The 27801-nt window shown below is 38.2% G+C and overlaps 1 protein-coding gene across 4 annotated transcripts in view; it reads left to right on the top strand.

The window, feature by feature from the left end:
• The window catches only part of SDK1 (sidekick cell adhesion molecule 1), an 857904-nt gene that overhangs the window by 221109 nt on the left and 608994 nt on the right, over positions 1–27801 (top strand). Inside the window, exon 1 of one of the 4 annotated variants that reach the window (XM_023616782.2) lies at positions 25413–25640. The exons of the other annotated variants lie outside the window; for them this stretch is intronic. The gene's annotated coding sequence lies outside the window, so the exon portion shown is untranslated. Of the gene's footprint in view, positions 1–25412; positions 25641–27801 lie in introns of those variants that run through there. 4 annotated transcript variants of the gene reach the window in all.

Raw genomic sequence — 27801 nt, forward strand, 5'->3', positions numbered from 1 at the left:
GTGTAGGGGTTTAGCCAAAGACAAAAGTTGATGTAAAATTTGCTTTCTACATTTTGTACTGTTTTTCAACTTACTTGATTTTACAAATTACAAATTACTTGAAATTACAGGTGCATTGTTAAGAAATCTCGGTAGTACAGTCTCAAAGCTATACATCACCTTATTCTGATCAATTTTTGAAGATTGAAACAAAACTAATTAAAAATACTGTTCATTATTTATAAGAGACAGCTGAAGATTTTCGTTTTTGACCTTTGAAACTGTTTATGTAGTATAATTAGAAGGGCTTTCTGCATAGGTAATTATTTCATTACTAATTGTTATTTTATACTTATAATTTATAAGATGAGAACTAAAGTTTTAAGTCTTTAATGCACAAAGTTGAAAAAATGTAAGAAAATTTTGGAACTCTCTTTTGTTCTTATCTTTAACTCAAAAGATATTTTCTTGTGTTTTGGTCCACTTTCAAAAGATATATATAGAAACTATGTATATATTTATATACCTTTATGATATATATTATATAATATGATTATGTAGAGATACATATTATATATTTTATATAGAGACATATACTATACATTATGTATTATAAATATATTCTATGTTTATACATATGTGCACCTATATATAACTCATCACACACATTCATAATCCTTGAATCAGCATTCTGCTGGATGATACTTATTTCATATTCGTTTAACCAAAAACTAACTTTTTATATTTTGAATTTATTTGCTACAGGCTAAAAATTGAAAGTACAATAAGAAGATTTTAAGTATTTTACTTAAAAAGGCTGTTTTATATTTTAAGAACTAGTTAAATAAATAATTTTCAAGCCTTTTATGAGAACATTTTCCTGACTTCTAAATGAAATACTTTTAGAAGTTCCATGACCTCTTAAGGAATTTATTTTCTAGTATACTACTAACAATACTTTTGCAAAATGTTCTAAAAATATATTAATTAGGGTATAATAGCCTTTCAAATGAATTATTATAGGTTTGTATAAACGATAATTTGGAAAAGTTCACAGAAGTCTAGTGTGAAGAATTCTGGTTATTGTCTGACAATTAACAATTTGAAATATATCCAGTATTATACATTTTTACTTTAAAATAAATTGATACAAAATCATTCAAAGAAAAACACTTCGTTTCTTAAGCATTTCTTAAGAATTCATTAACCTTAATAGACTTTATCACTCATAATTTGGGGACATGGAAAATCACCCACTTAAGGAGCCATGAAGCGCCATGTTGGGTCCAGTCAGCCTGCTAGTCGCTCTCTGATGTTGACAACCAGAGGCTTGTCTGGGGGCAGAAGTATGTTTGTCTTTGATTATGTCGTCTCAGAGGATGAGGGTTATAAGCAAACAGCCCTGATTTTTCTCTCTGACCTATATTGTATATATATTCATAAATATATGAAAACTCTCATTGAGCCTACTTACATTTTTAGTCTGAACCATTTCTAGAAGGAATTTAATTCGTAAGCCTTCTGAAAGAATCGCAGCAATTGCTCTGATGGTCGGGTAACTACATCTTTCAGGTTTGTAGGAGTGCCCATAATGTAAGCATGTCCATCATTAGATAGAAACTTCAGTTATGCCCAATTTACTCTTCCATTTTGTAGAGCACTAATGTTTTTAGTCTATCTTTATGTGGGCCCCTTATATGCTTTTAATTATTTTAGCTTGTTTTTGTTTGATTTACTTCATCTCCTCTTGAGTTTTACCTGTGCAACTTGTGTACAGCATGAGAGGTAGAAATGCATCATGGTTCCATAAAGGAGGAAGTCAAGTAACGTTCTGTGGTTCAAGTGCTCTTCCTGTTGATACTCATCACTTTTACATGTTTTCTCCAGGAACTTATTGAGCCAGTTTCATTAGGAAATAGCCCAGGACAACTTAGGGAGTCATGAATGTGTCACCTTTCATGACTCATAGCTCAGAACCTATCATCTCTGGAGTAGGTTGAGTTATTGTCCTGAGTATGTCACCTGCAAGTGGTCCATCTGGATACACACAACTCTTCTGATAAGTCTCTCAGCTTTTTTTGTTGCATGATCTGTTAGCTTTGAATTTTACCACCATCCAATGCTTTCTCTTCCTAGCACATTTAGAGAATGTCTTGTGCGTTTCTGCTCCTAGGTCATCATTAAATAAGACCATTTTTCTAGCACATGACACTACAGTTGAAATTGCTTTTTCCAGAAAACGAATTCCTTGTTATTATGCTACCTTTAGCCAGTAACTAAGTATTTTTTCTTAGTCTAATGGTAATTCATTTTGTATTTTGTTAGTTTGTTTTCGGGCCTGCTCTCTTTTTGGTGGGGAAGCCTACTAAGGGTATTTGAAGAGCCAAATTACATAATAGTGTTAGGCTGTTTCTTGTCAAAGCATAATTTATCTTTCAAAGTGTTTCATAAGATATTTATGTTTATCATTGTAGTATGTTTTTGCCTAGAAAGTAGACTGAGTTTGTATAGTTTACTCAGTATTGATATGAGACAGGAAAATACATTTTGTATAGGTGAATAATTTACTTTGTACTATCATTTATAGAAAAAATAGTGATACATATTAAAAATTCTTAAAGTGTGAGCCTTTCTACCCAATAATTACACTTCTTGGAATTTATTTTAGGAAATAATAACAACAATAGTAGCTAATATCTCTTGCTTGTTATGTTTGGGGGACTGTTTTAAGCATTTTCCATATATTAGCTTATCTAACTCATAACCCCATGAGGTAGGTACTGTTGTTACATCCATTGTTTAGATAAAAGATTGAGGTACGGAAGGTGAAGCAGCTTGGCCAGTGTCACAGGGCTAGTGAATGGTGAAGGCAGGATTTTATTCTGTCTCCATTATACCCAGAGACATACATAAAAATATACTTAAAAGATTAAAAATTTGGATCCACTTATATTTCCACAAATAGAGGTTATTATTAATTAAATATGAGGAGAATCATATAATAGAATTCTATGAGGGGATTAAAAATTCAGGTTGTGGAAATGCCTTCCATAATGCTAAACCTTAAAAGAGTGTGACACTATTTTTATAAAAAGGGTATTAATACACATATATTGGAACACAAAATAAACCAAGAAATCATCTAAGAAGGTTAATAGCAGTGATTACCTCTAGATGTTGGGATTATGGGTGTTTTTATTTGTGCTTATATTTTTCTGCTTCCCAAGTTTTTTCCATTGAGCATGTTATTCTGCATTTGGAAAAAAGCTTATTTAAAATTGTTTTAACTATGTTAAAAGTTATTACCTTTCATTATATTTTTGTCATTGTGCCAGTTAGGTAAGTAACTGTGCCAGTAGGTAAGTAAAAATGCTAGATATCAAGTTACCAGAATCTTCTCTGGAGCCCTTCTTGTGAGGATTATATTCACACCCTGCCCGTCTTTTGGTCCAGTGATCTTGTAAATGACACGGCATCAGGATTTTGACCAAAAAGTTCATAGTTTCACCCTCTGTTCCTCCAGAGCCTCTGGATAAGTGCTGTCTGGTTCCATTGATTTATCTGCATCCAATTTGTCAGTTGAGTTCAGAACATCCTGTGCAGCTGTGGGTTTGCTCCACTGAGCCCTTGGATGATTATCTCGTTAGTATAGCATGAATAATAACAGAGTTGTGTGTATAGTCTCTCTGTAAACTATTCAACTTTGCTGTGTTTCGTGGCGAGGACTGTACGGCTAATCCTGCCAGAGAAAACTCGTTGGCTCATAAGGAGATGTTTTGCCTGAATGTTTGGAAATTTTACTATAAGTTTCTCACTTTATTTCAAAAGCAGTTGAAGCAAATAGCTTTATCATATACTGTAGTTCTAAGATATTTGACCCAATTCCTTTCAAATTCAGTTTGGTTATGAGCATCTCTCCAAATTTTATTTAATAAAAACTGAAATGTTAGGTCTGCTCTTTACCTTGATCCCTGTTCAAGTGAGCATCATGATCCGTTATCTGTCCAACCTACCAGCATTTAAGGAACCATTGTGTTTGACCTTGCACTGCCATCTTTTGTGAGCAGATTACTTTCCTGTTACCACCATGATAAATTACCACAAATTTAGCAGCTTAAAACAACACTCACTTATTATTTCACAGTTCTGTAGATCAGAAGTCTGGGTACAACGTGGTCAACTGGTTCCTCTCCTTAGTCTCACAAGGCCAAAATCAAGGTGCCAACAGGGCTATGTTTCTGTCTGGAAGCTCTGAGGATGAAGCTCATTCCACTTGTCTGAATTCAGTTCCTCGTTGTTGTAGGACTAGAGCCCACATTTCCTTGCTGGCTCTCAGCCAGGAGCTGAACTCTGCTCCTAGAGGCTACCCGTGTTCCTTCTCCTGTTTTCCCTGTGGCTCCCTGCAGAAACAGCAGCTTGAATCCCGTTCTGCTTTAAGAGATCATGTGATAGATCGGGTCCACCCAGATAATCCAGGATAATCACTCCATTACATCTGCAAAGTCCCTTTTGCTTTGTAAAGTAAGATATTCATAAGTTCCAGAGATTAGGCTGTGGACATCTTTTGGAGACTGCTCTATTTACCACAGCAAGCCTGTTTGTTCTCATGGATATAAACGCATTCCTTCTATATGTGAACCATTGTGGTATCCACAGTAGTGGGCACCCAGAAAGCAAGGGATATAGGCCCAACATGTGCATTGGTAAAAACTAGTTGAGGACTTGCGATACACATTTATTGTTGGTATTTTAGGGTTTTAAAGGAAAGTAAAATCAATGAAGGTGGAAAATAAGGAAGGCTTTATTGAGGAGAAAGCACCTGAGTGGGCCCTTTAAGACTATTTTGGATTTTGATATTCTAAGGATTGAGGTGTTAAGAAGGCAGAAAGAACTTGATCAACTTGAACAAATGGGATGTAGGATTGGGCATGATGTATTTATGTGACAGAAGAAAGGCTACCTTGACTAGGTTAGAAGTAGCGGGAAATAATATATACCAACTGTAGAAGGGTTGGAAAGTCATGCAATGGGATTTAGGTATGATTTCCTAAAATGGGAGTCCCTTTAGTTTTGGAACAAGAGGGTAATAAAAGGAAACGAGTGTTTCATACATATTAGTCTGGCAGCGAGAAGCAGGATGGACTGAAGGTGGAGACGGTGGAGTTAGACAGGTGAGCGGGTGCTGCTGTCATCTGGGCACAGGGTAAGGGATCTGGACCGTCATCTTCAAGTACCTTCTCACTTTGGTCATCTTAAATATTGACGTCATAAGTCTGTTTATGATTTTAAAGCATAAGTTTTAAGAGGTGACTTTATTAACTCCTTCATTAATGGTGCTATAGTTTGCTTTTATTGTATACAGTAAATCTCTATTTTTTGAGGCCATGATTTCAGTAAGATGATAAACTTTTCTCCTTTGTCATACTTTTAGTGCTTCATATACTTTTCCGATAGCAGTCTTTAGAACGCATTCAGGATAGAAAGGATTGCTTTTTCTATTTGAATATGAAAAGCTGAAATTCAGAAGTCTGAAGTTATTTTGTCATGATCATTCAGCATGTCAGTGTCATAAGTAGGAGCAAAATTCTGGGCTTTCATTGTGATCCGGTGTCCTGTCTCTGCAGCTGTCCTTGTGAGTTGAGAGAACCTTCAGACACAGCTTAAACTAGGCGGAATCATCTTCCTGCTAAATGAATGTCTGTACATGTTGACGAGTTTTAAAGGCGATAACTTCTCTAGGAGGCATACAGTAAATACTGCGGAGCTCCTTGGATGCGGGGACTTGGTCATCTTGGTGCCTCAGTGTTTATTATTGGGTCTGGCTCATAGAGGAGCCCTCAGATGTTTATTAAATCAACGATTGATGATTGGAATCACCTTGGCTGATCTTTGAACGCTTTCTTATTTCCCGTTCTCTTCCAAACTGCCAGAGGCCTGAGGGCCACTTGACAACCCCGGGAGATCCTAACCCTGAATCACTGATGCATGGTGTTCCAGCTTTAAGGCTCACTGCACCCTTTGAAAAACAGTCTTGTTTTAAAATAATTTCTCTGTTGATCCTTTTAGGGTGAGCAAGACTCACAAGTATTCACATCAGAGATCATGACTAGCCTTTTCTAAGGAGATCTGATTAGTTTGTTAAATTCAAACTAGCATTTTAGACATGACTTCAGTAAAGGTTAAAGACACTCTTTGGCTCTAAAATTTCATTTCAAAGTAAGAGGTCCCTAAGGGCTAGTTTGACTTATTTAATTACACCGTACAGGACTTGGGTAATAGTTTTATAAAAACCCTCTTCAAGGCAAATTTGTAATTTAATACAAAGTGGTAAATTGGTATACCTTTGACATTTGTATCATGAGACAGGTGATGTAGATTAGGAGTAAACAAAGCAAAAAATTTGGGGTATCACATTTGAATTAAAAATGACAATATTTGTATACTCTTGAGAAAACTTGAAGGAGCAAAATCTCGTGAAAAACACTATGTACAATTGACCTGAATGACATAATCGTTAAAGAGCCACTAAATACTGCAGAAGTATTTGTAAGTCATACATGGATCAGCTTGTTTTCTTCTTGATTAACAGTTACTAAAGTCTTTTATATTCAGGGGACTGTATAGGTATTGGATCCTAGAGATGTAGTCTGTCCTGTCACAGGGCTTCTAATCTAGTGGAGAATGAGACACACAGACACAGGGCATACGTTTCCAAGGTATGTATGGGCCCAGAGAGAGCACACAGTAAGTACTCAGCACACCGTAGGTTGTCACTAAGTATTGGATTAGTGAATGAAAATGACCTTTCTTCTAACCTTTTCTGCCTGTTGAATGGCTACTAATCTTTCAAGGTTTGGCTAAAACCTCCAAGAGTCCTGTAGAGAGTCTTTTTTGACTCTTCATCACCTTTATCCTCGACGGTATGCAGTATGTGCTTTTATCACAGTTTCTATGACACCCCAATGGATATAGCACACCATAATGAGTGCAGGATGAGGAGGCCTGGGGTGCCCAGCCTCCCATATCAGGAGAAAACTTTGTAACTTTCAGAAATCAGAATTATCAAGTATTAAGTAAGCTGTGCCAGTTGTTAACAACCAGTCAGACTGTCGATCTGCAGCAATGGGGAAACTTTTTTCTTTTCATCAAACTAGAAAATAGAAACAAAGGAAAATTAGAGGCCTCTAGCTCAGACAGGAGTCAGTTCTGCTTCAGGAATGATAACATATTAGCCTCCCCAGCCTTCTCCCAGCCCCCGCCATGTTCTTTGCTTTAGCAGCTCCCCAATAAATATTCAGGAAAGCATTCTAGTTTGAAGGAAACTTTTTATTGCGCTTGTTGGTACCATAAATTATTGGATTTCAAATATTTTTGCATTCCCTTGCAAAAATCTACTTCCAGTTCACTAGCTTTGTCTGGTGATAGGCACGTGAGTTTCTGGAACAAAGCTCATCCGTCTGCATAACTGAAAGTTATACCATTGTTTGTGTCCTCTTGTTTGGGAAACCTGTACTCCTTCCTTTTGCCAGTTGACGGCCTCCGAATTTTCTGTCACCTATGGTTCACTCACCTATATAAGGTGAATTCATTTATTTATTCATTTGTTCAGTAGATGTTTGTTGAACAACTGTCATGAACCAGGAACTGTTGTAGGTATTGGGGATAAACCTGTTTTACAGTTCAGACATGGTGCTTGCCCTCATAGATACTATAGTCCAATAGAGAACAGAGAATTAAACCAATGGTTACAGTGTAATGTGATGAGAACTGTCATAGGGGACATATAGAGGACTGAGGGGGTTTAGGAAAAGACATTATAATGTTATAATGGAAACTGTTTGATATCAGAAAGCTCTGGGAAAAATGTTTAGGAGAATCTATTTGCCAAAGACAGGATTGTTGATCTCCAAGAAGACTCTTTAGAAAATAGTCATCAGGAAGTAGTAAACTTATCAATGTCAGTTAAAAAAAAAAAACTTAAAATTTCCAAATAGCAATCTGTTATGGGCATATGTTGTCAAAAGAAAATTGAATAGACATTTGACTTAAGAAAAAAGAAGATGAAAAGTAAGTATTAATATTTTCCTGTATATTTAGAGGAAGAGATATTTTCTGGTGGGTGATCAGGTAGATGCTTGTATTTTGACCACTGAAAAAGCATACCTTATAGTAGTGCTTCTCAAGCTCTCTGTGGTGAAGGACCAGTTTTTTCTTTTTTAAAAAGTTCTAATCCATTGCAGACTAATTAATGGTCTTTCTGCATGAGATTAGTATGTAGCTCACACCACATGGAACCCAAACTAATAAACTTTGATCAAATTCATTGACATGTCACAGCAAAGTCAACTTGCTGCAAAGGTCCTTAGTGCTTACTCAATTTCTGTTGTGACAGTGTGCAGACTGGCGCCCGGGCGAGGTCACATTTGAGCAGCAGTCCTGCAGTGTAACTGCATGATTAATTTTGCCTATATTCTTCCGGATAATTTCAGTCTGTTTGTTCTAATGTCATCATCACCATGCAGTCTTGTGGTTGTTCATTTGGCTTTCTACTTACTTTCATGGCAAAAGAATTACTATGATTGCGAGTCCAGGCCCTGCTATTGGCTAACAACTTGATGTGTGTGCAAACCTGTCTCCTTTGAGTCCTGGTTCTCGTGCCTGGAGTGTGATTCCGTCACAGGGATTAGAATCCTGCAGTGCCTGGCTGGCCTGAGTCAGCATATCAGCTTTGTTGACAACACTGATTCATTCATTCAATCATTCAATAAATGTTGTATGAGAAGATGACATTTGAGTAAAGATTTGAAGGAAGGAAGGTAGTAAACTAAGTGGATATGTGAGAGAAGGACTTTTCAGACAGAAAGACCAGCAAAAGTAATTGCTCTGAGTTATGAGAGATGAGGTCAGGGTCACCAGATTGTGCAGGGCCTTCTAGAAAGACTTTGTTTTTTATTTGGGGAAAGTTGACAAACTGTTGGAGAACTTTGAGTGAGGTAGAAATTACAAGATCCTACTTACATTTTAACAAGTTAGTCTGGTCGCTGTGTTGAGAACAGTAAGAAGGGGCAAGGATGGAAGCAGACAGAGCAATGAGGAGGAGATTTAAATGATCTAAACAAAAGATAATGAGTTGGGCTAGATAGTAGCAGTAGAGATGGCAGGAAGTGTAGGATTTTTGGATATATTTTAAAGATTGTGCCAACAGGATTTGCTGACAGATTGGATATGGAGTGTTTGCACGCGCATGCATATGTGTGCATTAAAGAAAGGAAAAGGAGATAATAGAGCCAAGGATGACCTCAAGGTTTTCAACATGAGAAACTGTGTTTCTGTTCATTGAGATGGGGAAACTGAGAGCAGCAGGTTGGAGGATGAATGTCAGGAGCTCATCTGACAGGAAGATGTCTGTTAGACATTCCAGCGGAGTTGTTGGATAGGCAGTTGGATGTATAAATCTGGAGTTATGCTCAAGAGAGGTTGTGGTTAGTGAGCACAAGCAGAGCAGCAGGAGGAAACCAGAGGATGGGGTGTCGTGGGAGCCCAGGGAAGAGAGGAGGTCACTGTGCCAACTGCCGCTGCTAAGTGCAGTGAGAGGACTCTGACTCCTGAACACTGGGCTCAGCAGCTGGATATTCTTGGTGACCTTAGAAGAAGAGTTTGATGAAGTGATAGTGATGCAAACCTCCCTGGAGTGGGCTCATGAGGGAATGGGAAGAAAGAAATTGGAGATTCCCAAGATGGAGTTTGTTGTAAAGGGGAATAGAGAAAAGGAGCAGTGGCTGGAGGAGGGAAGGAGAAGCTTTCAGGAGAGGCTTTTCAGTTTTAATGGGGGAGTATTTGTGGGCCCAGGGAGGGAAATCCCCTGGAGAGGGAAAAAGTAGTGAGAGGGAGCGAGCGGGTCAAATTGCTGGACTTAGGTTCTTGATCTAGTGTACAAAGGCAGATTTCAGCCTTAGGTGAGAGCATAGCCAGTTTACCTATGGGACTGGGAGAGGAGACAGCCTTTATAGGTACAGAGACAGGTGGGAGGGTAGTGAGGTGGAGGGTGGTGTGCAGGGCCTCTTCTGATGGCATTAATTTTCTCAGAGAAGCAGGACCTAGCTGAAAATGAGGAAAAGGGAGGAAATATGGGAGGGAGGGGGAATAAAATAGTTATCTAGGGGAGTGGGAGAGGCAGTGGACCAGACAGTGGGATTACCTGGCAGCAAGAAGGACCTGTGAGAGGTTGTGATCATAGATATAAAGGGACCCAGTCAATATGATTGTGTGTCTTTTTCCAACATAGCTGTCTGGGAGTAGAAAGGACATACAAGGGAACAAGTTACTTCTGTTCACAATGGTAAGCATCTCTTCATGAATTCAGGCCACGAGGAGTGGGTTCTGGGTGCAGCAGGTCATTTTCTGCTCCCCACTCTGTCTTTATCTAGTGAGTTTGTATTGGGTGGTTTGCTCACTTGACCTTGGGGAAAAGCCTTTTCGCTCCTAAGGTTGTTAAGACCCCTTGTCTCCCTTTTCTTATCTACTGGAAGGTTGAGGGCATGGTACATTCTCTCCCCAAATACAATCTGTAAGTGTCGGTGGCTGCTAAGAGAGCAGAGTTAACTCATTAGTGTCCCCAGCACCAGCAACCTGGAAAATGTTTTTTGCAGCTATTAAATGTACAATATCCTTCTGATTGCAAAGGCCTCTACCCTTGTATTGGGTCAGGATTAATTCCTGTCATCTCTTTTTTCACTTAGAGTCTCATTTCTGATGAAGGAATGGCTTCTGGACAGGTGATATCAACATGGAAGCCATATTTAGAGTCAGTCTTCCAAATGGCTCCCCCCACATACCCTGTTATTTCCTGTCTCATTTGCTTTGTGGAAGATTTCTTCTGCCTGGAATTCCCTAACTCCCTATTCTCTGACCAATAAAAAACTATCACATTTAATGTAATAACCTGTCCTATGTAATTTTGTTCACCTAAATAAAATTTAAATTTTACCAAGGACTTAAAATGGGGTTGGGAGAGATTAATGAGATAATAATATGTCCCTGCTCTCAAATAATTGATAATGGCATTTTGGCCATTATAGGATTTGTTATTTTTACCATCTAATTTTACATTGTAGGATTTACCTTGGATTTTTATGATACCTATTTCACCGTAAACTGGCATTATTTTTCATATATTGCAGAAAATTTTTAAAGTCGATGTTTTTTCCCATGATTTGATATAACTTCCATTTAATAATCATTATTTTTAGATTGAAATTTTATCAGCTTCCTTTTTATATCATAGATTTTTCCCTATATGTAGTAATGTGAGTGTATGTATACACACACACACACACACACGGAATTTTTTTCATTGTCCGCCGATAGTTATTTGGTGGAATTTTTATTTCTAATTATTATCCTTTCATCTATCACTTTGCTTGGGAACACTTGATTTTGAAATGGCTGCTTTCATTTCTCTTTTTCACCATCATGATTGTTTCCTGCAGTCCCATTTATTTTTAAGTTTTCTTTCATGCCATCAATCTGTCTCATTTGTGTACCGGTTCTGTTTCTTTTCTTTTTTTCGTGGCTGCACAGATAGTCTTTTATTTGCTTGATTTTCATTCTTGATGCATATACAAGCCACTGGAGTATGCATTTTTGAATCCTGTATATGTCTGCCAGATTTACCTTTATATTATTATGAAGATATTTGTCATTTGAACAGCTCCAAAAGGCTTTTTCCTTGAGACTCTCTCTGCTTGCCTTTTCTAATGTTCACACGGCAGCTTGTCAGTTAAATTGCTGTAAATCTATCTTTAGTTTCAGTATTCTATAATTACATAAGTTCTATTATTAATGACATGTCTCTGGTTTGGTGGTCTGTCCTTGATGTTGCTAGTGGTCACTAACCTGTTATTTTGCCATTTATAGAGAATCCAAGATGATTTTATTTCTCTTTCCTAAAAGTTTGTCATGCGTACATTTCTGTTAATATGTCAATTTAGCAAATATTTGTCAAATGCCCACAATGTTAGACATGTAAGTAATGGGAATACCGTGATGAGTATGACGCCCCTGTAAGAATTATATTCTATTGTTGGAGACAACATGTTGTAGAGCTACAAATAATGTTAAGTGCTATAAAGAAAATAAAGCAAGATGTGGAGATGGAGCTGAAGACATGAGGTTTGGTCAGACAAGGCCTCTTGGGAAAGGTGACATTCAAGCAGAGACCTGACTGATATGATGGGATGAAGGGCAGTTTAGGGAAGGGAGCAGCACGTGGAGAGTCCCAGGGGCAGAACCAGCTTGGAGTGTCTCAGGGACAGCAAAAAGGTCTGGGGGCTGATGGTAATCAACTAGGGTGTGAGTGTTAGCAGGTTAGGTTGGAGAGCAGCAGTGGCGATCCAGGGACCTTATGGGGCATAGTAAAGAGTTTGGATTTTATTTTAAGTGGGGGATTTGTCCTCCTTAAGTTGGAGGGTTTTCAGGAGGGAAGGGCTCTGAGCTTATTTGCATTTGTAAAAAACATAAATAAAAAAACAAGAAGACTCACCTACATAACCACAATATAACCATCTGAATCAGGAAATCAGTGTTAATATAACACCGTCAGTCCTATCCACAGATCCTATCCACATTTCACCAACTTATCCCAATGACATCTCTTTTACTTTCTGCTCCAGTATCCGTATGCTGCATTTAGTTGCTGTGTCTCTTGTCTCTTTTAGTCTTACCATTTTCTTAGTGTTTTCCCTGTCTTCACAATGTTGACAATTCTGAAGAGTTCAGGCCTTTCATTCTCCAGGATGTCCCCCAACCTGTGTCGGTCCAGTGTTTCCTCATATCCAGACTTGGGCAGGAGTTTTGGCAGGAATACCACAGAATTGTTTCTGCTCTTTTCTCTCTTCTGGTCAACTTAAGAATCAAAGTGAATAATGATGGTACTACGTACAAATAAAAAAATGAATAAGTGGGAGAGAAGATAAGTTCTTCGTTACAGTAGAATGCTTGTTAATGAATGAGGAACAAATGATGGTATAAAGAAAGTCACCATTCGGCAACCACCATGGTGGTTGATTCAGGTGGGAGTCTCATCAAAAGCACATGATGTCAACACATCCCATCACTGGGAATGTTCACCCTGATCACCTAGTCACCATTTTTCCCTTTGTAATTGATATGTATTTTGTGAAGAAGGTACCCCAAGACCGCGCCAGTATTCAAACCTCCTCCCACCAACGGTAGCATCCATTGACAACTCCCACCTGAATCAACCACCACTATGGTGGTTGCCAAATGGTGATTTTCTTTATACCATCATTTGTTCCTCATTCATTAACACTTATTTGTTGGTTTATTTGTATATCTTACCATCACTATTCATTTTGATTCTTAAATTGACCAAGGTTGAGCCAGTGAGCACCCTGTCAAACTGGCTCCTGTGACTTTTTGACATGCCAGCATCATTCTGCGTCCTTCCTTACTTTCTGGCACAAATACGTTTTCCAGGCTCATCTTGTATTTATGCTGGAATCACCTATTCCTTCCAGGAGGCTTGGTTTCCTCTTAGTGGAAGATGGAATTTAGAAACCAAGACCTAGGCACTTAATGTACTCATTGCATATAGGAATCTAGATTTCCAGGGAGAGTTATGGCTGGGAATAATTTTAGGATCTTCATTGTAAAGATAGCATTTAAAGTGAGAGATCAATGTCAGCTTGGTTTTGTGTTTTTTATGAACCATGGTCAACTATATGTGTGGAGGGAAGGTGGGGGTAGAGTGTTGGGTTTAATAAGTATTGGGGTTTTCGGGTGTCTGTGATAGAGGGAGAGAGGACAAGGGAGTTAGGGCTGCCTGTAAGGGCATGATTATACTTATAGACTGTGGAATCTAGACTGGGTAGGGATTGAGGGAGGACATAAATGGAGGAATGACCAGCAGAGATGTTCATAGAGTCAATGGATTGGGGGGGTCTCAATGGAGGTTAGTTCTTGTTTGAAGGTGTATTAGCAAGGCTGCCTTATTGTACAGCTCCAGTGTAATAATTGAGCAAGTGAGCCAAGGATATGGCAGGATACCTAAGATTGAGATTTTATCAAGATGTCTAGAGTGTAATCATGGAAGGAGGTGACCAAGTTAGGATGGAGGAAAAGTTCTTTAGAAATATGATAGCAAAGAACTGAGAGATCAGCATGATGGATGGATCATCTGTGTGCACACTGAATAATGACTGAAGTTGTGATGGTATGAAAAAGACAGTGACTCAGTGCTGAAACTTTCATCAGTGAGGGGAAGGAGTGATCAGGAGGTAAGTAGCTGGTTTTAGCAAGAAGCAGATAGGGTGGAATGGTCTAGTAAACAGAATAATGGCCCCCTAAAAATATTCACATCCTAATCCCTGGAACCTGTGACTATGTTACCTTACATGACAAAAGGGGCTTTGCAGATGTGATTACCTTAAGGTTTTTGAAATGGAGCAATTCTTCTGGATTACCTGGGTGGGCCAAATACCGTCCCAAAGGTCCCTATATGGTGATGGAAGTGGAATCAGAGAGAGCAAAGATGCTATGCTGCTGGCTTTGAATTTGGAGGAAGGGGCCATGAACCAGGGAATACGGAAGCCTCTAGAAGCCAGAAAAGGTAAGGAAACAGAAGGCGTGCAGCCCTGCCAACAACTCGACCTTAGCACAGTGAAACCCATTTCGGACTTCTGACCACTATCATTGTGAGATAATAAATTTGTGTTGTTTTAAGCAACCTAGCTTCTGGTAATTTGTTACAGCAAGAGTAGGAAAATAATGCAAATGGTTTAAAGCTAATTCTTCAAGTTTGCAGAAAGTTTTGAGTGGGGAAAAAGATCTGGAACCAGCCATGGCATACCGTCTTCAGGGCAGTGGTATATGTGGTGTGGGAGAAAAACAGCTGCCCCGTACAAAGACTTCAGAGGACAGCCTGATTTCAGTTAAAGAAAGAAGGTGATGGGGCTATGCATGCAGAGAAGAAATCAACGGTGTAGGGGCATGGCAGACAGTGAATTCCAGAAGGCACAGTGGTAGGGCTTGCAGGTCAGGGGAGGCAGAATTTGCATCCATATACCTCAGGGAGAGGGTTGTGTGGGGTTAAGTATCCGCATAATGTTGAATATCCTAGGATGCTGTAAGTCCTTGTTGTAGCTGAAGTTTAAAACAAAACAAACAAGCAAATACAACGTTAAGGCGTAGTGGGATTGCTCCTGGGGAAAGTGGGTAATCAGTTCTCATTTGGACCCCTCAGTTGGGATTGACCTGTTAGGTGGTGCATGAGGTGACTACCGAGTCATGGCCCAGGGCCAGCAGCAAGTCCTCCTCCAGACAAGTGCTTCGTCTGGGCAGACCTGGGCTCTTCTCCTTCTACCTGGAAGGCACCTTAGCGGTTATGGAGAGGCATGAAGATGTTTTTCCAAAGCAGCTGTGAAACAGCCACAGCTGTCCCATCCCCACCCATTCAGGCACTCTGTTACAACACCAAAATAGAAAATAAAATCCATTTCTTCTTTAACTATTATCTTCAATTTTTCCCTGAATTAAAAAAAATGTGTTCATTATAGACATTATAGTAATGTATAAAGAGGAAAAATTATTTACTCAATCACCATTCCATTTTGGTATACTTCATTACTGTTTATTTGATATGGTTTTACAATTGAAATCACGATATATATACAATTCTGTGTCCTGCTTTTTAAATATTATACTTCATAGCCATCTCCCCTTCTTTTAAATATTATTTATAAGCAACTGTTTGTGCTTGTCATTATTTATAAGCAACTATTTAATGTCAAAAAGTAGTATTTCATCATATAGTTAAGTCATAATTCAACATTGTGTAGTTGCAGAGTTCTAAGTTTTCACTGTTATGTGAGGAGAACCTTTTTGGATAAAATTCTATACTTATGAGTATTCCTTGGGATAGATCTAAGAATGTAATAACTAGACCAAAGAGTAAGAACGTTTAAAGACTCTTGGAAAGTATTGCTAAATTGTATTCCCGAAACCCAGCTCCAGTTTGTACTCACACTCGTGATATGTATGTAGGTACCCATTATATCAGCTTGAAATGGCAATGAGTTTATTTGCATACATTTTAAAATAACGGTACAATAAACCATAGAGTCTTAGAAATGACCCATTTCAACTTTCCTAAGAGCAGGAGTTAGACGTTTCTGGTGCAAGAGCATTTTCTGTGGCATCCCTTACAGGTGTTCCTCACCCTCCTGCTTAAACACTTCCAGTGAAAGTTCATGGATCTGGTGTTTTTCTCGGTGGCTTAGATGCTTAGTAAAATTTTAGGTCTTTCCAAATTACTAAAGGAAACTTGTCTTTAATGATATTAATTAATGTATGTGATAACCTGTAGAAGACATCTACTGATAACTAGTTCTTAGAATGACTGTAAACCATGAGAGAAATCAGAAAACCAAGTCAGAAGGGATGAAGGGAGGATGGATAGAATTTAAGGATTCAGTCATGTTTTAGAAAGGAAAAGTATACGGATAGAATGAACCAATAGAGGGAAAATAGTATCCCTGTTCATTATTCGTGATATTACTGACAGAGTAATACTTATTTTCAAATAGATGGGCATATAAGGCAAGTCACCTATTTCGAAATTACCTTGACTATGAAGTTAGCACATGTGCATGAAGGAGAAATAAAAATGTAAGCTATGGCAGCTAAATTCATCCATGAAATATCAGCATTCGTTTACTTCAGGAGGAGTACCAGTGAGTCTACGAAATTTCATCTGTGAAGAAATTTGAATGATAATGTTTTCTGAAAGAATTAATTGTTTGCCTTCTTATTTCTCTATGTATAGAAACATAGACAACTATCCAGAAGGTCAAATCTAAATATTATTAAAATTTGTTTCTCCATGAAAAATCCTTATTGTACAGTTGATCATCTCTCTTGATTTTTCATTGGTTTGGAAGTGACATGGCGGAGTTTGGAACTATGCTGTCAGAAAGTTCTATCAAAATGACTCTGTTTCGTGTACCAGTGAATGAATCGTTCATTTAAGAGTAACAAAATCTGACTAATGGGAACTCTACTCTGAATACTGGATCTGTTCCTGACTGTTAGACCCACGTGCTGACTCTCAAGCTACGTGGAGTTTCCAGTTGATGTAAAATGTGGGTGTTTTGATAAGTCTCCGTTTTCATTTGAATAATTCAGGGGCGCGCACATTTTGGACTGATCTTAATCTGTGCCCTGTGTTAGTGCTTGTCGTAAGTTCTTTATTTACCTTTAGTTTTGTATTGAAACATTCATGGTTATTTTGACTTCAGTTAGTTAAGGGTAGTGAGAAATGTGACAGAAATTTAGCCTTTATTTGAATAATGGGTATTTGGAAGTTTAAGTTGAGAATAAATTTAACTTTTACTTTCTTAAAATTCAAAAAACTGAATTTAAACTACCGGCAATTTAAGCAGTTAATTTGTTCTTTGGATTTTCCCAGAGAGACTCAAATTTTCCCAGCCATACTCTGAGTCTAGTCAGAAGGGAGTGTAGGTTGGTTAGCACATATTTAGTGTATAAGTAATTAAATCTGTGCCACTAAGTATATCTCAGTCAGATATAAGTGATTTTAATATATTCATTATTTGGTATCATCCATACTATTTTCTCCCTCATTAGTGTAGATAATTAAATTGATTCCATTATTTATTTTTGTTGCTTCCACTTATCTGAAGAATATAAAGTGTTACACATTAATATTTTAAATATACAAGGAATTCCTGGGAAATACTTTACAGTTCAGGTAAAATAAGCTGTCTAGAAATTAAGTAGGCTTTTGTTTTAAACTTGATTCATTTATTTGTGCTAAAGTAGCACATTCAGTAACACACCATTTATCTGGTCATTTTCCAGAATAAGATGGAATTTTCCAGGTAACTGATCATAAATTAGTTTTCCAGGTAACTGAATCTTATACGTTCAAGGACTAAAATCTTTTAAATTTAACTATTTTTGATGGAAATCTTTATAAAATATAGTACATCCTTTCTACCTTCTTACTTTCCTATGGTTTCTTAATCAGAGGGTGCTCAATGTAATTTAATCTTTTTTCTGATGACTCAGGACCACTATTTTTTAACATGAAGTAGTGGAGTGTTATGCCTACTTAAAATTTTTTTCTGTTTGGTCAGATTAGTTATAAGCTGCCATTGCTTCTGCTCTTGTATCCACCTCAAATAACTCTCCTTTCTTCCTTAATAGTTTTGCCCTTTGTTCTCCATGGCTGTGAAATCAAAGTTGTTAGGATTAGTGTTTATGGTCAATCAGAACCCAGGAGGATCAATCAGAGTGAGGGCCCAAGGAGGGAACTGTGCTGCTCGAATGCTATTCTTCTCAGTCAGCTGTGTCGGGCATTCACATTTCCCCAGGTTGCTTCTGGACGTGGAGCTTTGTTCTGAAGGGTTGATTACTGAGAGGTCACTGACTCGTGGTATGTTAGGTCTTACCTGGTACCTTCACCTTACCTTCGAAGGTGAGTAACCTGAGCCCTAAGGGACTGGTCATCGCCCTAGCATACACACACTAAGTAGCAGAACCCTCGTTTTAAGACTCAGTCTCCTGTCTCCAAGCCCAGTGTGTTTCTACTGTAACTACGACCTTAATTCCAGGGATTGTTATGAACATTGTCATCAGTCTTGATAAATAAAAATGTCTCTCTTCTTCGTTCTTTGTTTTTTTTTTTGGAGGAAGATTAGCCCTGAGCTAACATCTGCTGCCAATCCTCCTCTTTTTGCTGAGGAAGACTGGCCCTGAGCTAACATCCATGCCCATCACCCTCTGCTTTTTATGTGGGACTCTTGCCACAGCATGGCTTGACAAGCGTTGTGTAAGTCCGCACCTGGGATCTGAACCGGTGAACCCTGGGCTGCTGAAGTGGAATGTGTGAACTTAACTACTGCGCCAACAGGCCGGCCCCTCTTCTTTCTTGATGAGACTCTTGTTACTTACCCTCTTATATAGACTAGAAACAAGAGAATCATCCTAGACTTCTCACCCTTCATTCTAAGAGTTACTAAAACCTTGTCTCGTTTACAGCCTAAATATCTCTAGAATCTTCCCCCCTCCATCTCTGTTACATAGCCCTGGCCCTTTTTTTCCTCCTTGCTCTGCTCCCTCCCTCAAGAGTTATCCTCAAAAGCACCATCCACTTGGTCAATATAAGCACTCAATAAATGGAGAAATATAAGGAGGAAGAGGGAGATGAAGATGGAGAGAGTATGAACAAACATGGACATCTCAGGGGCAGAGAATGAGTACCAATGGGTAGAAAAATCATAAAACTCAAATATAGATAGATAATAATTGAACTATGCATATATAGATGTGAAAGAAAATGATTCGAGTGTTATAGCCCACCTAAACCATGTGATAAACGTAGAGTAAGACAGAGTGAAAACCCTGAATGCATGTGGTATATAACATTGACTTCTGTCTTATCAATACTTGAAGATTAATGTCACTGCTGATCAGACTCTGATGAGAATTCTATTTCCAGTGTGCTATCATCCTAAATGAAAGTACAGGGGGCAGACCCCATGGCTGAGTGGTTAAAGTTCTGCACTCTTCACTTTGGCTGCCCAGGTTCAAGGATTCAGATTCCGGGTGCGGACCTACTCCACGCATCAGTCATGCTGTGGAGGCGTCCCACATACAAAAAATAGAGGAAGACTGGCACAGATGTTAGCTCAGGGCTAATCTTCCTGAAGCAAAAAAAGAGGATGATTGGCCACAGATGTTAGCTCAGGGTTGATCTTCCTCACCAAGGAAAAAAAAAAGGACAGATGAGGCTGAAGGATGTGAGCTCTACTAAGTAAATTAAAAGTTAAGTGAGACGGCCCATTGGTGAAGACTTAAGGAAACGGAGTTAATACGACTTGAAAAGGAAGGATTAAGGTGACTTAAATACATACATTTTATTATTCTGATGGTGATGCCTAAATAAATTCTATATATTCTCCAGATAGTGAAGGATTATGTTATAAGCAGTGTTTTAAATTCAAATATTTTTATCAAGCTAGCACATGTACTATATCAAGCCAATTAGCACTGTGAGTCTGTAATGAAAAACAGCAGTACCAGGTACTCTATTTTAAAATATGGAAACTCATGTTCAGAGAATCTTTTTTTTGTGGGGGTATTATTTCTTTGATAGTTTCCTTCTCTCTTTTTGTCTTTTATCTCTTCTTAGAACTCTTGCTACTTTCCTGTTGGACTTGCTGGGTTGATCCTCCGATTGTCACGTGTTTTTCTTTCATATTGTCCATCTCTTTGGTGTTCCCCTTCACTGTTTCACAGTATATTTTTCTCAGCTATTGAGGATATTCTGTTTTTCTTCTGCTGTCTTCCCTGCCTCTGCTGCTTCTTGCCTCTTTTTACGTTTGTTTGTTTGGGTCTCTGTCCCTCCTGTTGGAGGCTTTCCTCAGATGTCTGTTGGTCGTAAGCTCCTTGCACATGGATGGGACCCCAATGCTCTTTTGTGAGGTGATCCATCTTATTTCGGCAGAGTTCTCCAGCTGTCAGTGTGCGTAGTTCTTTTCTTATATATTAAGTTCTCCGCATGTAACTAGCAAAACTAGAAAGCTATTTAAAAAAAAGCAAAAGAAAGACTTAAATTGTAGGGGTATTAGATATTGCATTGAATTGCCAAGGAAGGTTTTATAACATCTGAAACCTTAGTAGTTGTTTTGGCTTTTAAATATTAATGTTATCCGTTTGCAGTGTGTTTGGTGTGGGAGATTTTGTTGGGGACATCGGAAGCAGAACCCTTGTCTTTTTTTGGATGGGGAAGGTGTTGTTTTTAGGAGCAGTACAATTCTGCTTCCCCGAAGTTCACCATAATTCAGGGGTTAAATTGGGTTTAGACTAACAAATAGCAGCATGTACCACTTCTTCTGGTAGAATTGCTAGCCGTTTATGTGGTTGCGAACTCTTCCTAAGTGATACTTCATTAGTGTGATCCTTAATTAGGATAAGATAATGGGCCATTTTCTTCATTCTTAAATACTTAGTTGTTGAGAAATTATTTTATATAAAAACAATTTAAATGTTTTAGACCAATGTAAAAAAAATGGGCAAATATCACAAAGAAAGAGCAATGACAGACATTTTCTCGAAATCATTTTACTTATAGAGGCTAAGGGACTTGCAAAGTGAAAAAAAATGCATTTAGCCATATGTTGTAAATTAATAAAATGCACCAACTTATTTCAGAACTATCAAAGTTAATAAAATAAAAAAGCTCGGACATTAATTTTCGTTAGTATGATTGTGTTAAGTGTGAGCAGTTCTTTTATTACATTAAAACAAACTGGTAGGCTATAAAGAGTCCCTTTGTTTATCTCTTGGTTTAATTTAAAAGTAAAATGTCCATTATTCTAATTATATGCATTAGTGTTGAATGTTACGTTCATAAATTTGTGACTCTCATTCTTAATTTTAACAACATTTGATTACTCTATACCCTATGGCTACAGTGTGGAAAAAAAGCTGCCTGTGATCCAAAAGGACTATTTTCCAGGTTGAGTTATACTGCTTATTTAACTGTGTGACCTCTCACAAGTTACTTAACTTCTCTGCTTTAAAGTTTTCTTGGCTGTAAAAAGAGAGCCCTTGGATTTCCTCTATTTGTAGTATTCCCATATTATACCACAAAATATGTCTATATATAGGTCTTTTAAAAAATTAATTAATGTATAATTAACTAATGCAAACGTTATGTATATGTGTATATCATGGTGGAAAATTCAGATGTTATCAAAGAGTATAAAATGAAAAATGAAAGTCTGCCCCCACCTATACTCAAAACCAAACAGATTAGGGGCCAGCCCCGTGGTGTGGTGGTTAAGTTCACGTGCTCTGCTTCAGTAGCCTGGCGTTCGTGGGTTCAGATCCCGAGTGCCAACCTACACACTACTTCTCAAAGCCATGCTGTGGTGGTGTTCCACATTTAACATAGAGGAAAATTGGCATAGATATTAGCTCAGGGACAATCTTGCTCACCAGAAAAAAAAAACAAAAATAAACCAGATTAAAGGAAAACAAAACTCTACAGTGACAGAGCTAATAATTGCTAACAGTTCCTGTATGTTCTTGAAGAAATTTTTCATGCACGTGTCGGTATATGCACACATAAATCATAATTCAAGTACTATTTAGTACCTTTTTTCCCCTTATGTCTTAGAAATGATTTTATGTAAACATATTCCTGAACATATTTATTTCTAATCAATATCTAGTAGCTATAATTTATAAATTAATAAGAAATTTAATTTTTAATTCTTTACCTTTTTTTCTTAAATCTTATTTTCCCCCTGCATGTTTAAATTGTACTAGCAGAATAATTTCTAAAAATCTATGCATAGAAAAATGTCTGAAAGTAAATAAAGCAAATGTTAATAGTGCTTGTATTGGGTGGTAAAATTGAAGTGATTTTTTTCCTTTATGCTTTTGTGTATATTTCTTACTTTGAACAATTGACATTTTATTGGGGAAAAAATCCATTTTAATAAAAAGTACCGTGCTATTATGAAGTAATTATCAATCAGTAGTTCTTTAATTGAATTATAAAACCATATTCTTTATTGTCTATTAAATCACAACTCATTAAAAATATTTTATTGTTATTTTTCCCAGTCTCTTTATTTTTTAATTGAAGTATAATTTACATATAATAAAAGCAGAGATTTTAACTATTCCCTTTGATGAGTTTTTTACCCACTGCACTTAAAATATAAAACATTCAAATAATCCCATAAAAGTCCCTCCGATCCCTTTTAAAGGAACCCCTTCCTTCCACCCAGGCACCGCCCCCCCCCCCCCCCCATCTGCTGTCTATCACATGGATTAGTTTCTTCAGCTTTGAGCATCATGTGACTGGAATCCCGGTCTGTGTACTTGGAGTCTAACTCTTCCCTTATACATCATAGCAGTATTTATATGTATCTTCGTCACTATTTTAAAATACCTCGACTCTTCTTTTTCTAAATGTTTAAGTAACTGGCCCAAAGTTGCACAGCTAGGAAGTGCCAGAACTGGGGCTTGTCCCAGGTCTGTGTGACCCCAGAGATCTGTTCCCTGTCCCTCTGCGCGCAGCTTTCCCAGGCTCAGTAACAAGGTGGAAAGGAGGGTGGTGTCGGGTTCTGGAAGTACCTTGAATATCATACTAAGGAATTTGTATTTTATTCCTCATAATGGGCGTTCTCCACTACAGTACCGTGATACTTTGGGATCGTGAAGTATAACAAACTGCATTTGTTACCAAAAAAATTCCAGTTTTTCTTCAGCTAGTATTCATTGAGCTGCTACTGTAAATCAGACCCTGTTCTCAGCAGCTTGCTGACTCCGAGCCCTGGCTGTGGGTGATCTGAATGGACTGTCGGGGAACTTGACTTGAGACGTTGGCAATTTTAAGTGTTTCCCCCTCGAGCATGACAGTTTCCCCAGAGAACAGACTCTTTGTCTTCTGCCCTAGAGGGTGACAGTCTGGCTACCAGTGTTCAGGAAGTTGAGTTGGGGCCCAAATGCACAAATGCAGGTAATTTCCCTGTTTTCAGGAAGGTATTGAGCCAAGACTACCCAGAGTCTCTGAGACCAGGTACCCTGTGTTCCCCTCTCCAGAGAATTAACATCCAGTGCTTGTCCAGGATGCCAGAAGGCAGCTACTTGGTTATGCATAGTGGGGAAGGGTATCCAGATACTGGTTACTTTTTAACTACCTTTCAAGTAACCTTCCTTATTTTGGCTCCTCTTCACTCCTTTCTGGTATGGCGCAGGACCCCCCAAATCCTCTGGGGATTCTGCGTTGTAAGCCATACCTGCGTTAGTTTCCCTATTGTCAGCTTTGGGTTCAGGCTTCTTGCATCAGCTGTAACCTTCCTCACTGCCGTAACCATTTCCAGTTGTCCACATTTGGTGTGCTGTCCTGTGTTCCTTTTACTGTCATTTCTGTGATGTTTCAGAAGAGAATTAAAATAAATACGTGCTTTCAACCTGCCATCTTTATCTTGGAAGTTTGTCTTTTTTTTTTTTTTTTTAAATCAGTCTAGGAATAGATCTCTTTTCATTAGTTTTGTCCTTTAATTAATATTTCCTTCTGTTGATTCTGAGGCAGGTTCAGAAATACTAAATTTTGTGTTTTCTGAAGATCGATGAAATTTTGAGTCTAAGCCCCTTCCTATTGCCCTGTCAGCAACTTATCCTTATTCATTCTTAAGGGACATCCTCCCTTATCTGGAAAGGAAGATGGTGTTGGATTATGAAGTACCATGGATGGCATGCTAAGGAATTTGTATTTTATTCCTTTTATGTGGGAATTGACTAAGTCCACATGGTCCCCTCATTTCTGCCAACCCAGCTGCTTCTATGCTAGGCTTAGGACACAGAAATTTAAGATGCTCCTCACCTCAGAATGTTGTTAACTTGGAGGGAGGACAAAAAGGCCCATTCAGGCACAGATCAAGTGGGAATTGCTTTGGTGGCTGGATAATGTTTTAAGGAGCAAAAGAGGGAAAAAGAAAGAGACCCAAAGCACATTTATACTGCCAGCACGCTTGTATGGTTGTAGGCACCAAGAGGTGGAAGAGATCTTCTCGAGAGGTCTTCTTGCTGGATTCCTTTTCCTGTTTCTGTCCTGTCTCCCAAATTGGCATCATCTCCCTTCTGCCTTTTCAGCCCAGTCGCTAACCAGTGTGGCTCTGTTTGTAAGAAATGGCTTTGGTTTCGTTGTTCGTGTGTTCAATACTCCCCACCACCATTAGGGGGGCAGGAAGACTGAAGGGAGAGGTTTTCCAGTAGCTCCCTCTTCTTTGCTGGTGCCACCTAGTTCCCGTGTTGGTAACCCTTTCTATCCACAAGTTAGAGCCTATAGGGGAAGGGGTAGCTAGGGCATCCTGTTACTTGTACTAATCAAGACGTTGGAGCATGGCTGTGAAGACCATATCCAGTTGGAGCTTCGTTTTTAGCAGTTCCTTCAAGGACCTGATATATGCATGGTTTAAAACATCACTTTAATGAGAAAATGAAAGAGGAGCTATTGGGCCCTTGCCCTTGCCACTGCGATGCCTAGAAGAGAGCGTCTTGCAGGAGTTTAGGCTGGACACTCTGAGTTTGTGCTGGCTTCAGAGTGTCCATGTGAGATGGATCCCTGTGGTCTGGAGACTCTGGGCTGGGCCTCAGCAGAGAGTGATGTACTTGCCTGGCTCCCTACCCTGGATTGCAGGCTATTTAGAGCCAGGGCTACATCTCATTTGTCTTTGAACCCTGGGGAACTGGTATAATGCATGGCATGCAGTAGGTGCTCAGTAAACAATTACAGACTGACTGATTAAGCGAGGCAGTTATCACCATGGTGATCATCCACAACAAGATGACTCATGGGAATGAGCGAGGTCACAAAGAATTATTGTAGACATCGCACAGAAGGGCTCATCACCTCAGTGCATACAGGATCCAAACAAATGAATGAAGAGCGCCCGCTCTAGGATTATAATCCACAGCTGAAGCTTGGCTCACTATTGGGGTAGACTGGCTGGCTGGAGAGCCCATTCTTATCTAATGGGGGCAGTTCCTGTTCAGCTGCAGCCAGTAGACATGATGACAAAGCTCGCAATTTTTCAGATGTAAGTGAAACTCTTGGATGGTAACATGAAATATCTTGATTTTTAAATTTAAATTTGTAATACTTTGAATAAAAAATAAAACATACATATGGGTCAGATTTGGCCTGTAGGTCTTCACATCGCTCTCTCTAGCAAACCAAACAAGAAGAAGGCCGGGCGCTTTCATGTAAGGGGCAGGTGGAAGAAAAAGAATCCTCCAACAAGCTTGAGAGAGCAATTAAAGAGCTGGAGGAGAGCAGTGAACTTGAATCTAAAAGAAAGGAAGACTTTCAAGAAATCTGAGCAAAGTTGATGGATATCTGCTATGATATATGCTATGGAGAAGTCAAGTAATTAGAGAACACAGTGAATCATTCATGAATGCAGGGAGGATGCATATTAACATCATGCAGCTACTTTTGGTCTGGCATGAATATGATTCAGACTGCGACTTAGGTACCAATTGGACCAAATTTGTTTTTAAAGTTATTTCCTTAAAGCTTTGGCAAAAAAAGAGTCCAAGTTCATATAAATTCATTTGACATTTTGAAAACCGTTATTCATATATTTATAATATAATACTTTAAAGGGATATATAAAATATTTCAAGGACTTTACATGAAACTGTCAAAGGAACCACTCTTTTTTTATCTTCACCATGATAGGATGGGTCTTCATCTTGTCTGTCTGGAGGAAGTTATGACAGTAGATCCTATTACAGGAGGTTTTATTTTATTGGAGGGAAGCCCAGTTAAAATCTCAGTATTAATTTTCTGTAATGTTATCTACCAAAGAACAGATTTCCAGAGTCTCTTGAACATTTGACACAATCATTTCCATTTGCTAAACCTGGTCTATGTTTTTCTAGTGACATATGAAATCTAAGTCCAAATCAAACAAAGATGTCCTTGAGTGTAACAAAGTATATCCTATCTAAGGCATTGGACTAATAAGAGATGTTTTCATTTTTATTTTGTTAAAAGTTTATAATTAATTATAAATTACTCTAATGAGTGCTTTGTGCAAGTTAGACATTGTCTAGTTGAACAAAACCCAGGTACTAAGTTCCTTCCATGTACTTCCATATGCTCAAAGCCATTCAGATTGATTTGTTATTATCTTTATGCTAAAGAGGGTATAGTCTAAGCCACATGCTGCTCTGTGTTCTTCCATGCTTCCATGTCTTTTCTCATGTGTTTGCCTCTGCCTGGAATGTTCCATCCATTCCTAATTTCTTTGCCTGCTAATCTTTCTCATGAACTCCTACTTATGCTTCAGGGATGGCTTAAAACATCAATTCATGTATAACTATCCCTAGTGCCTCCTTATCATTGTTCCCATAACACTTTGTATGGATACAGCACTTACCAAATGATATTTTTGGTAGTTCTATATTTTTCTCTTCCACAAGACTATGAGCCTCCTAAAGCCTGTGTCATTAATTTCTGTATCTAGGCATGTGTCTCACATATGGGAGCTTTTCAACAAATGATCGTTGACTCAGATTGAATTCATTCCTTAGGACAGATACCACTTCATTGCATGACTCAGGCGAATAAACTGTTAACCCACTGTGTTATCAACCATTTAGCTTAACAGTGTGATGAACTACATGTCCTTATATGCTGTTATTATATAATTCAAACAAAAGAACAAAAAATAAGAATCTTTAAGAGAAGAAGGACGAGATATGTACTTAAGGCTTCATAAACTCATTAATTCAAAAATATAACACTATTTTATTATATTCTAAGATATTTCACATTGGTTGAAAAACTTAATTGTGGATAAGTAGTCAGTGATAAAGCCAAACTCTAGAATTCTCATTCAGAATGGCAGAGGTTTCTCTAATAATTTGTGATAGATTTCTATTATGTCATAGCCTGATACTATGTGGTTTAGATGTGCCATGTGTAAAATCCTGATCCAGAAATCTAACACGTGTGGAAGTCTCACATAAAACAACTCAGAACATTATTTTTCTCCCAACACCAATGTTGGAAATGTGATCCAGAGTATCAAAAAGATCCTTTCAACCTGTGCTTTGTAGATATGAGCACGACACCCTGCATGGCCCATGCTCCCTGGCTCCAGGGCAGAGCACTGGGTCTTAAGAAAGAAGGACCCAGTGTATAGGCTGTTAAAGATATTTAACATTATAATAATATTATAATATTTAATA

This window comes from Equus caballus, chromosome 13, assembly GCF_041296265.1.
Source record: "Equus caballus isolate H_3958 breed thoroughbred chromosome 13, TB-T2T, whole genome shotgun sequence".
Classification (NCBI taxonomy): domain Eukaryota; kingdom Metazoa; phylum Chordata; class Mammalia; order Perissodactyla; family Equidae; genus Equus; species Equus caballus.